The sequence below is a fragment of the Cydia splendana genome, chromosome 8 (assembly GCF_910591565.1).
Source record: "Cydia splendana chromosome 8, ilCydSple1.2, whole genome shotgun sequence".
NCBI lineage: Eukaryota > Metazoa > Arthropoda > Insecta > Lepidoptera > Tortricidae > Cydia > Cydia splendana.
Window position 1 is genome coordinate 9,848,739 of NC_085967.1, and position 13,533 is coordinate 9,862,271.

Consider the following 13,533-nt stretch of genomic DNA (forward strand, 5'->3'; position numbering starts at 1 on the left):
CTGGTGCGACCTAACTTCGGGCGTTCCTCAGGGTGGTATACTTTCTCCCTTGCTTTTTTCCGTTTTTATTAACTTGATTACAACCAAAATTAAGTGCTCCTACCATTTATATGCTGATGACCTACAACTTTACACCCAATCGAGGCTTGAGGACGTGGATGAGGCTATCTCGAGATTGAATGATGACCTCAATCGCATCTCATCTTGGTCCAAAGACTTCGGAATTGCTGTGAATCCCTCCAAGTGTCAGGCTATCATTATCGGGAATCCGCGTCTGGTATTAAATAAGGACTTCACGTATGTTGCACCGATTCTCTTCGAAAATATTGTCATCCCTTTTTCCACCAAAGTTAAAAACTTAGGATTGCTGTTTGACTGTGGCCTGACCTGGGAACCCCAAGTGTCCGATGTGTGTCGAAGAGTTACGTATACCTTGCGCTCGCTATATAGGTTTAAACATTTTCTACCGATTTCTACCAAAACTCTCCTTATTCAAGCACTGGTGTTACCTGTCATTGATTATTGTGATGTGTGCTGCACTAATGTGACGCAAGAATTACTGGACAAGCTCGACCGACTACAGAACAACTGTATTCGGTTCATTTATGGCCTCCGGAAATATGACCACGTATCCGCCTTTCGCCATAAACTCAACTGGCTTCGTATTCGTGAGCGCAGAAGTCTCAAAAGTTTATGCACCCTGTTCTCCATTCTATTTGACCCAGTGGCGCCAGATTACTTGAGATCTGAATTTAAATTTGTAACTGCCCGACCCGGATGCGAACTTCGCACTGCTCGTAAACTTGTTTTAGCTGTCCCGCATCACCGTTCTAGTGCTATGTCCAAATCATTCACCGTGCAAGCCATCCGTCTCTGGAATGATTTGCCTCTCAGCATACGACAAGCCGATACTAAGTTAACGTTCAAGCGCAAGCTGCGCAAGTATCTTTTTGAAAAGTCTCATAATTAAATCATAGTAAATTAGGAGCAGGTATATATATGTATATATATATATATATATTATATATCATTATTGTATACATATACGTATATATCGTTGTTGTATATATATTTATTTTATCTTCGTATTACATTTATATTTGTACCTATTAATTTTAAGCATCAAGTTTTAGTGTTTTTACATACCCCGCACCAACTATGCTTCTCTGTTTGGCCTAAAGGTTGACTGGTAGAGAATGCCGTGTAGCATTAAGTCCGCCTTTTGTCACTGTATATTTTTTACTGTGCAATAAAGTTTAAAAAAAAATAAATAAAAAAAAAATATATGGTAATTAGGGGGGAGGGGGTCAGCCTATTCTTATTATTTCTTACATAGGGGAGGCAGGGGGTCAAAAACTGGCAAAAATTGTCTTACGTAATTAATGAATGGCGCCTTTAGTGTTACTATTGCTTGGAACTGCTAAAATTATAAATAAAGATAAGCATATTAATACAAACTTCAGTGACTTAGGGCCGATACACGACTGCAACTTGTATGGGAACTGCACGCCGACTGCACGCCAATTACAACGTCGGCGTGCAGTTCAACAAAATGACCCAGAACAGAACCCTGGCAGTTCCTAATGGAACTCAGGTTTGGTGCAACAAAGGCACATTATGTTTTAGTCATCCGACTCATCTTGATGAGCAATTAGGAGAGTAGTACCCAAGATAGAGCTGATGATGAAACCTGGCAGTACCTAGTGCTGCTCGGGTTTGGTGCAACATATATAGACACACGCTGTTTTGGATATCCGACTCGTCATGTGATCAGTGGGTAGTGGGTAGACCAGTACCCAAGATAGCTGATGCTGAACCCTGACAGTACCTAGTGGAGCTCGGGTTTTATACAACATAGGCACACTCTGTTTTGGTCATGCAACTCGTTTTGATGAGTACTTAGGAAAGTAGTACCCAAGATAGAGCTGATGCTGAACCTTAGCTGTACCTAGTGAGACTCAGGTTTGGTGCAACACAGGCTCACGCTGTTTTAATCAATCGACACGTCTTTATGAACACTTGGAAGAGCAGTACAGAAGATAGAGCTAATGCTGAATCTTGGCTGTACCTAGTGGAACTCAGGTTTGATGCAATATAGACACACGCTGTTTCGGACATCCGACTCATCATGATGAGCACTTGGGATAGCAGTACCCAAGATAGAGCTGACGCTGAACCCTGGCAGTACCTAGTGGAACTCAGGTTTGTTGCAACATAGGTACACGCTGTTTAGGTCATCCGACTCGTCTTGATGAGCACTTAGGATAGGAAATGAGTACCCAAGATAGAGCTGATGCTTAACCCTGGCTGTACCTAGTGGAACTCAGGTTTGGTGCAACATAGGCACACACTGAACACTGAACACTTAGAAGAGCAGTACCCAAGATAGAGATGATGCTGAACCCTGGCTGTACCTAGTGGAACTCAGGTTTGGTGCAACATAGGCACACACTGAACACTGAACACTTAGAAGAGCAGTACCCAAGATAGAGATGATGCTGAACCCTGGCTGTACCTAGTGGAACTGTGTGTGTGTGTTTAATGTTGGCAGTTGGCTTCCTTACAAAAAGTACTGGGCGACCGTGTAGGATGTAATAAGCGCTTATGAAATTGTATATTACGTGTGGATGATATTAGCAATTTGATTTTGTCGTCTGGATACGTTTTTAATGGACAAAGTAAAAGCTGTAACAGACAGGCGTACCGGACAGCAACCGGGGTCCGGGTTGTATAAGTCTTTCTTGCTCTCACTTATAGCTGCCTTCTTAACGGACTTATTATGTACCCACTAGATCGAACATGAAACAAGCCTCGAATTGGATCAAAGTCGCAGTCCGGTACGTTTAGGTAGAAAAACTCCGTGAGCCCTTACAAAGCTCTGCTTTTTGCTAATAATACTCTCCAAGATACTTTAATTTTGGTAAGTAAAGACTGGTGGCCGCTCGGTAGGTCGGCCCAGATACCGCTCGGGAGACAGTGTGGAAGCGGATCTGCGTCAGCTTCAAGCCGATAATTGGCAGAAAACCGCGCAGGATTGGGAAGTGGCGTGCTCTCGTTTCGGAGGCCAAGACCCTCTTTGGGTCGCTGAGCCATATTAGTTAGTTAGTTAAGTACAAAGATTGATTGTATACACTTCGAAAAATTAAGAATCTCTATTAGATACAGAATACGCTTTATTTTTTATCGTAAGTCGTAAATGGAGCGCAAGACAAACAAAACAAAACCTCTCAAGCGAAGTGATTCCGCTCACATTCGAGAGCTCCTTCGCGTCCATTTCTCATCTCACATCGGTGCCCCGGCTCTAATACTAGGGTTGCCAGATTGAAAGGTGCTATTATCGGGAAAAGATTTATCGGAATTTTGAGACTTAAATAAGTCGAAAAAAAAAACATTCAAATTAAAGTAATTGTATTAAAAACAACGATATTTTACATTATTGGCACTACGCTCGACGCGGGTCGCTCGCTCGCTCGACGACATCGACAGTTCGGAACTTGAAATTATTGTTTTATAACGTGAAGCTGTTTTTCGAGACAATTTTCACTTTGTCGGGAATCGGGAACACATGCTTAAATCGGGAGAATCCCGCCAAATCCCGACCATCTGGCAACCCTACCTAATACGCGCAAACATATTCCGTAAATCGGCCTCACGAGTGGAACCAAAAAAAATGCCCTGTATGAGTAGAGTCAGACCGAGAATAGTCTACAGCAATTTTGATAGCCCACGCAGTGCAAGTGTCATTTTAAACGTCAAACTTCTATGAAATTATAATGTATAACACTTGCACTGCGTGGGCTATCAAAATCGCTGCAGACTTTTCTTGGTCTAACTCTAGCATATCTGGGGGCCTAGCCAATATGACAATCTTTGATAGAAAACAGCAATAGAAACTTACATAATATTGTATAGAAATAGTCACGTGACTTTAGTAGCAATTTTCATCCCGATACGTTTCGTTTTGGCGTTTGTCAATGTACGATTGTCATCTTGGCTAGCTCCCCTGATAAAGCAGATACAGGCCGTCAGATATCAACGCGACCAATTTACCGAAAATAAATATGTACAGTCACCTGCAATAATATGTTACACAACGAAGGCCGCAAAAATATCTGACACGATCTTATTTGTAAACCCATAAGAGCGTGTCACATATTTTTGCGGCCTTCGAAGAGTAACATATTATTGCAAGTGACTGTATATATCTCTTCTCCTCTCAGCATATATGCGTCCCCTGCTAGACATAAGCCTCTTTCATGGAATTCAATGTTGTTTTGAACGCGGTTCTATGCCGGTCGGCCCTTTCGTTTTTTTACTGTCGTCCAACCATCTGGCTTCCGTGATTTCGTCTTCCCAATCGAGGTCTCCAGAACAGTAGGGTAAGTAATACTGATGGTTGTCAATTAATTATAAGTGCTATGTAAAAAAAAGACATGCTACTGCTGGCCCTACCGGTCGTCATCCCTGCGACAGAAATGGCCGGCCTATTCCCAGTTCAATTGCGCAATTATTGGAATATATATAACCAATCAATCAAATCATTTATTTTCAGGCAACTAATAAAATAATATGTGTGAGGGGGCAGGTAGAGGAGCCTCACGGGGATGATGGAGTGAAAGGCAGGATCCAGGACGAGTGGGTATTTATTATAATTTAAATATAAAGGCACCTGTAACAATACAGGTTACGTGTTAACAGATAGGTATGTATAAAAACACTTTCGTAATTCAGAAGGTTAGAAATCAAATAACTTACAATATGTGCCTTGGTGATGATGTAGATATATATCTGGAAGGTGTGCAGGGCCACAAAACGAGCACTATACTGAACTGCACCCACTTATGAATTATTACGTTTACGTTTAACTAATAAAAATCACACTTAAACGGTCGTGTTTAGGAACTTGGGAAGTACAGTCTGTTAGATTAAATGATGTTTATCGATCAGAGTATGTGATCAAACTGAAAATAAAAATCATTGAATGGAATTTGGAATAGGATTTGAATTTCAAAAGAGAATTTAGAATTTGTATGGTGCCAGAATTAGTATGAAGGTTAATAGTGTAACGTTTCGTTATACGCACCGTTACAATATGTACCTACATACATACACGAGCATAATGGTATATTGAAGACCTTGTCTCACTCCGAAATCTTAGACCTTGACTAGTAGGTATAAAAAAATATTTTTTTAACGATAAAGCGATCAAGCCAAGTTGCGAAAAAAATTGCCAAGTATTCCTAACAATTTGGCTGAAAAAATCAGCTTCCACGTAATGATATATTTTAATTACATAAGTAAATACAAATATTTTATTAATTAATGCGTTAACGAAATTATATATCTATGGTGGCAATGAAGGGATGACCTCTAGTTACACGTACCTACTTGTCATAGAACTCAAAATAGGCGGTCAAGGTTCATGGCGCTATGTTTATAATAGTTTACTCTGAACGGTAAGGCACAGAGAGACATTAAATGACAGTGAATGAGTTCCTACTCAAAAAAGTTCTAGAAAGTGATTTTTTATTTGTACCAGTAAATACAGGTATGTTAGCTTTGCTATAGTTAGGTATAGGTATGCTACGTCATTTCACAAAGCAAGTTCCTTGGAGAATAGCGGTAAAAAAGAGCCCGTTTTCTATATCGGACAAAATCATCAATATTTTATTTCATATAATATAATATCATATTTTCCTAGTCCGTAGAACCCCTAGTGTAGATTTCATTCGATAGCGTGATGAGAGTTCGCGATTGCGTTATATCTATTTTTGTATGAGAATTTGAACAGCGCGCCAATCGGTACGTTTTGGAAACTCAAAATCCCATACAAAATGACACTTGATAAACTATTCCCGAAAACTTTCATACCACTGAAAAATAAATGTTTTGTTTTTTTTGTAATATGTACCTAGTTCGTTCAGTACGGATATGATGGTCGTTCTTGTCTACGTGACAACGTGATAAAACGGTGTCCGTCACTTTCTATCCCACGATGTTAAAAAGTGACAGTTATTTTATCACGTGGATAAAGATGGATAAAGCCATCCATAATACGCCGGCTGTATAGGTACCGCTCGAACTAATAAAAATAATTTTCTACCTAATATTTAGAATAGGTAACGAATATACTGTTATTTCGTCTCATAACGCGAATTGAAATGTAGAGAATAATTGAACAACGATTGGTGCATATTTTAGCAGTTCAATATTGAAATGTAGGGACCATCGGGTCTCGGGCTATATTAATGACGAACGGACGGACGTTATTGTTATAAACAGATGGTTCTCGTGTACCTATTTGCATAGATTTGAAATTAATTTTGAAATTGGTGTTTCGTGATGCGGAGTAGACAGCAATCAGATCAGTTTAATATTATCACTTTAATAACTACCTATCTGTTACTGTTTGCACACATCATATTTTGTGTGTAGGTGATAAGGTAATTCTGAATACTTCAGAATAAATCTATAATGTAAGAGTCATTTTTCCTAATTTTTCCACAATTTAGAGAACCTATTCGGAATTACCTTATTTAAATTCACAAATACTCTGGCAAGTCAACATTGTCAGTAAACAAAGCTGGCTTGCCCGACTATAATAGTCATCTTCGATTTTAATTAGTCTGTTACCTATATAATAGTGTCCCACTGCTGGGCAAAGGCCTCTCTCCCCTTGATCTCCACCACTCCCGTTGTCGTGTCTTTTTCCAGCCAGTTGCCGATGAAGGCGTCTAAATCGGACCGCCGGTACAATATTTTTATATTTATAGGTACCTACGAGGGGTGTTCAAAATATTCTCGGTATGAGAATGAAAACAAACAAGTACGAAAAGTTTGATATTTTTATTTTTCAATATACTCCCCCCCTATGTTAATCCCCTTAAAAGATCGATCAATTTTTTTTTTTAATCCCTCATAAAAATATTTTTTATCTTTGGTGTAAAAATGCTCCTCCACTGCAGCCTTCAATGCTTCATCGTCAGAAAAAAAAATTCCACGCAGATCCTTTTTAAGATTGGGGAACAAAAAGAAGTCGCTGGGGGCTAAGTCCGGACTATACGGTGGGTGAGTAACAGTTTCAAACCCACATTCAACAATAGCTGCCTTGGCAATATGAGCAGTATGGACGGGGGCGTTGTCACACAGAAGCAGAACACCTTTGGTTAACTTTCCTCGCCTCTTTTCTTTGATTGCATCCTTTAATTGACGTAGAATGTTAGCGTAGTACTGTCGTGTGATATTTACACCTTTTTCTTTATAATCGATTAGTAATATTCCTTCACAATCCCAAAATATCGTGGCCATGACCTTGCCAGCTGAAGGGACGACCTTGAACTTTTTGGGATGAGCTGAACCCTTAATGTGCCACTGCATGGACTCTTGTTTACTCTCTGGGTCATAATGATGAACCCAGGTTTCATCTCCAGTAACTATTCTTTGCAGCACCTCATTAGGATTTTCACCGCACAGGTCAATAACATCGGAACAACACGCTACACGCATGTCTTTTTGAAGCCGAGTCAGCATTCGCGGAACCCATCTTGCACTTACTTTTGACATATTAAGATGGTCATGGATAATATCATGTACGATACCAATAGAAAGATTGGTTACTTGAGCTATAGATTTTACCTTCACTCGACCATCTTCCAATATAAGTTTTTCCACTTTATCAATATTTTCTTGTGAAGTAGCTACTACAGGCCGACCAGGTCTAGGGTCATCTTCAATACTCTCCCTTCCACGTTTAAATTCGCTTGACCACTTTTGAATGGTAGATAGAGAAGGAGCAGACTCACGGTAAACACAATCCATTTCCTCTTTTATGGTTTTTTGATTTTTACCCTGTTTTGTCGAGAATCTTATGACGCATTGATGTTCTAATTTAGTTAACATTGTCAATTCGCACATGATGTTCATGTTTGTTCAGCAATTGCAGAAAAACAAAAGAACATCTCGGTTCCAATTATATTTTTTTTTAATGTCAATGAATAAACCTTAGCGGCCAGTAACGAAAGAAATTTAAGAAGAGGTTGTAAGATATCAATACCGAGAATATTTTGAACGCCCCTCGTATAGGTAAAGGGGCCCACTGATTAACAGTCCGCCGGACGGTATCGGCCTGTCAGTTAGAACAAAATTTTGACAGTTCCGAACAACTGACAGGCCGATACCGTCCGGCGGACTGTTAATCAGTGGGCCCTTTAATGAAAAGTTTTTTTAACCTAGATTAAAACTTAAGTTAGTTGCTTTGAGCAGTTATATACATACAGCACACTTTTTTATTAATCAATCAAACATCAGGATTTATCTGTCACGATTAGATTTTGCCGAAAAAAGCGTTTTAATGTAGGTACTATTGATATTCCACCGACAACCACCGGTATATATCACCACCCACAGACTTCGTATTATGAATCATTTACGAGAACTCACACTCACCACACATATATCCACTCGTTTACTTGTACGTACCTATTTGTTACAAAGACAGACTCCGCATTATAAAACGTGCGGCTAGCATACATAGACGCTCTTATTCTTGTAAAATACAACGCAACCACACCTATTAGGTGGACCCATTGCCTACTCTAAGTTTTAATAAATTGTAAATTACAGACAAGTCATAAGTAGCATACGTATATGGGTCGTAAATGAGGACACAACTGGTATAAGTAAGCGATTTCGGTCTCTTTCTTATAGAATACAGTATGAGAGATTTTTTGTAATTGACGATATTCAGTCAGGACACAATATAATTTACCGTAAAAATAAAACTTGCGCTCCTTTAGGTTTCTTTGAGTGCAGACAAAGTAAAAAGTTATAAATCTTAGTAGTTAAGTATAGCCATATTATATAAATAGCATATTGCAATATTTTATACTAGCTTTTGTATACATTGTCTGCGTAGAATGAATGATGTTGATGATCGACGATGGTTGATAAAAACTATCCCGGGCCTCAAACTACCTTCATACCAAATCTCATCTAAATCAATTCAGCGGTTTCGTAAAGAGTTGAAACAGGCAGACAAACAAACAAAATGACTATCGCATTAATTATTGCTTCATCTAGTAGGTAAATGATCCGTAACCAGCGTATTTTTATTTAATGCGTAGGGAATACGCATATATTTAACCACTCGCTTGGGTATTTGGTTCACGCAAAACTACTTACCTACACGATTAGCATACAACCCAATGGAGTTATAAGTTATAAGTTATTGTGCCATATATTTCTGAAGCACTAGACTAGAATATTTTAACTTATTTGTACTATCAGGTATATTGACTGATACCTTCTGCATTAATTTTATTGGACTATAAGAAATTGCTACTATTTCTACAACATCTAAACAACGACGTAGGTATTCCAGGTTGGTTACCTAATGAGATATTTGTATGATGAGCTAATATTATTCTTTTAATTTAATAAAAGTCTATCGCATTTCGATAATGATTTTTCTTTCCATAACGGCTTCCTATACATAAATTGTGCAAGGAAAAGGCCAAGAGCGGATGCATTAAACAAGAATGCTCAGTGACCAGTTAATATGTAGAGCCTGCACTAGATACAGTTGAGTGCATCTTCTCGCCGTGCATACTTATAGGTATCATCTGAACGTTTGAACCCAACTGACATTTTATTTTACAGTGTGTCCATCATTTCCTGGATCTTAACGAAAACTAGCTAATGATAGCATGTTTTGTGTATCACACGGCTAAACTATTTGACTTCACGGTTTTCCGAATGTAACTTTTACTTTTTTGAAGAAATTGTAGTCTAGACGGCCTTTGTTAAACTCGATTCAGTTTTGATATTTATAACTTTTATTTGGAAATTCTTGATCTCCTTCAGAATATCGAGGAAAGATGTTTTCAAATCGTCAGGATCTCTTTTTACGTACCCACCCACTTATATTCCTCGATTTTTCCAAGACAGGTGGACCGCGCGATTTGTTTGAAGGCGTCACTTGGTCCTGGATCTTCGAGAAATTTTGGGAGCTCCTCAAATTTTATAGACGCGATAATGATTCGAGTACTTGTATTAAAATAGTTCGTGCATTTTCTCTTGGCCGTTTAATGAAGTGGACCGGAGTGGGCCGTTTAATGAATGCGACCATAAAATTATGGCATTATAAACAATCTTATGAAGAGTCAATACTTTTTATTAAGATTATAGAACAGTACGGAAAAGAAGGTCTGAGATAACTTATTGATTATTTTGAGACACCGTTTAGTGTGTGTGTTATCTGGAGATAAACACACTAAACAGGGAATTAACTTACCCCCTTCAATACCTCTTTAAATATTGATCGTAGCGAAAAAGTGTAAAGAACCTTTTTTGTGGACAATTTTATGTTCAATATTTATGTATAATATTTTTTTGCAACGGGCCACCGTTTACGAGTTATTTACGAAAAACTTAATAAAAATGACCAGTGAACTGATTGTAATTAACTTTCTTCCTTTAATATAGTTTTAAATATTGATCCTAGAGAAAAAAGATTGAAGATGGTTTTGGAGAAAATTTTATGTAGATTATTTATTCATTAAAACCTATTTTGCTATGGGACACCGTTACGAGTTATTTACAAAAAACGAAATAGGGACTTTAAAATTGAAGGGATGTTTACAAAAACAACATAACTGCTGCTTCGAGCGGTTGACACTTTTTTAAGAACATTGTTAATTTCAGGTGTCAACCAGTGTAGTCAGTTATGTTGTTTTTGTAAACATCCCTTCAATTGTTTATAATTAACTTACTAGGGACTAACTAAATAGGGACTTTAAAATTGTTTATTGGGGTTCAAACCCCAGCTCGTACCAATGAGTTTTTCGAAACTTATGTACGAAATATCATTTGATATTTACCAGTCACCTTTCAATGAACATCGTGAGGAAACCGGACTAATCAAAATAAGGCCTAGTTTCCCCTCTGGGTCAGAAGGTCTGGAAGGTCAGATGACAGTCGCTTTCGTAAAAACTGTAATGCCGACGCCCATTCCTGGGATTAGTTGCCAGAGGACCCCAGGCTCCCATGAGCCGTGGCAAAATGCCGGGAACAACGCGAAGAAGATGATGAACTTTTCATGTGTGTGGTGGTCCAAAATCGTGGGTTGACCCCCGTTTGTGTTGTATAAAATTCGATCAGCGGGCGCAGCACGGTTCCATTTTTAGGGTTCCGTACCCAAAGGGTAAAACGGGACCCTATTTCTAAGACTCCGCTGTCCGTCCGTCCGTCCGTCCGTCCGTCTGTCACCAGGCTGTATCTCACGAACCGTGATAGCTAGACAGTTGAAATTTTCACAGATGATGTATTTCTGTTGCCGCTATAACAACAAATACTAAAAACAGGATAAAATAAAGATTTAAGTGGGGCTCCTATACAACAAACGTGATTTTTGACCGAAGTTAAGCAACATCGGGCGGGGTCAGTACTTGGATGGGTGGCCGTTTTTATAGATAATGGTACGGAACCCTTCGTGTGCGAGTCCGACTCGCACTTGGCGAATTTTTATCGCCTATCACTATGCGCGTCGCAAATACATACTTGTTAGAATGTGATAGGCATGGTGACAAGCTATAAAAACGCGACCATGCGATCCGTTTCACAGTCAGTAACGATGTTCGGTGAGCTTAAAAATGTTTGAAGACTACGTATTTTCAAAATGGCATAGCATCGTCAAATGAAGGGGTTTAATAATAAATAATACACCATTTTAAAGAACATATTAACTATTTACTTAAATTAAACAAAATTTGGCCATATCGTAAGTGTTTTTTCAGAAAAGTTATCTTAAAAAAGAAAAACGGTCAAGTGCGAGTCGAACTCGCGTCCCAAGGGTTCCGTACTGCACACATTTTCGAACGAGCGAGCAAAGCGAAGTTCATAAGTACATTCAACTCTTCATTCAATTTTTCCACACACGGCTGGTTATCTTTAATTTTGTTCATCATCATCATCATCATCTCAGCCATAAGACGTCCACTGCTGAACATATAGGCCTCCCCCTTGGACCTCCATACGTGCCGGTTGGAAGCGACCCGCATCCAGCGTCTTCCGGCGACCTTAACAAGATCGTCTGTCCATCTTGTGGGTGGACGTCCTACGCTGCGCTTGTTAGTCCGTGGTCTCCACTCGAGCACTTTTCGACCCCATCGGCCATCTTCTCTGCGTGCAATGTGGCCTGCCCATTGCCACTTCAGCTTGCTAATCCGGTGGGCTATGTCGGTGACTTTAGTTCGTCTACGGATCTCCTCATTTCTGATTCGATCACGTAGAGAAACTCCGAGCATAGCCCTCTCCATAGCTCGTTGAGCGACTTTGAGTTTTGAGATGAGGCCGATAGTGAAAGACCACGTTTCGGAGCCGTAAGTCATCACTGGTAACACACATTGATTAAAGACTTTCGTCTTGAGGCACTGAGGTATGTCGGACGAAAAGACATTACGTAGTTTCCCGAACGCTGCCCAACCGAGTTGGATTCGGCGGTTGACCTCTTTCTCGAAGTTGGACCTACCTAATTGGACTACTTGTCCTAGGTAGATGTACGAGTCAACAATTTCGAGTACCGAGTTCCCAACAGAGACTGGGATGGGCACAACATTGGCATTTGACATAAGTTTCGTCTTGTCCATGTTCATTTTCAAGCCCACCCGTTGTGAAACTCGGTTGAGGTCATCGAGCATCATGCTGAGTTCCTCCATCGACTTTGCCATGACTACGATATCGTCGGCAAACCGAAGGTGAGTGATGTATTCGCCGTTGATGTTGATGCCAAGTCCTGCCCATTCCAGGAGGAATTTTGTTCGAAGTTCGCAAATTGCTGGCATCTCACTCTAATTACGGTTTCATTGGAGTAAAAGAGAAATCGCCGCAATTTGCGAACTTCGGTGTTCGCGGTAGACCCTCTGATATACGGCAGTTCAGCCTTCTCATTTAGCTACTCGTACTTAAACCAATTATTAGGGCGAGCGAAGCGAGCCCTATCACTAATCGACGAACTATGCATTCTTGTGGTACACTTTACGGAAAAACTACTGCACTGTTAGGTTTGAAATTTAACATAGTAATTTAAATTCATGTCTAGATGTGTTATCAAACATAAAAATATCATTTTATAAACCTAAAAAAATAAAATAAAGTAATAACACTTTGTATTACTACTAGCGCCATCTGTTGGCAAAATGATGAATTAACATTCGTGCAAATGTTAATTATTTCTTTCTCTAACAGATGGCGTTAGTAATAAATAAATAAATATTGGACATTCTTATACAAATTGACTAAGTAAGAAGGCTTGTGTTGTGGGTATTCAGACAATACGATACCTATGTGGTGTTTTCAAGTTCAATAATGTCGATGGCGCTTACGCCATTAACAACGATGAATACCAAAGTGGGTACAATTTTGGATTCAACCCACCTCGCTTCACTTGGTTTGATTCCCATTTTAGCAATTAAGTTTTTGTGAATACCTACTAGAACAATCAATCTTGCTGTATATTTACTGCGGAGGTCAATTTAC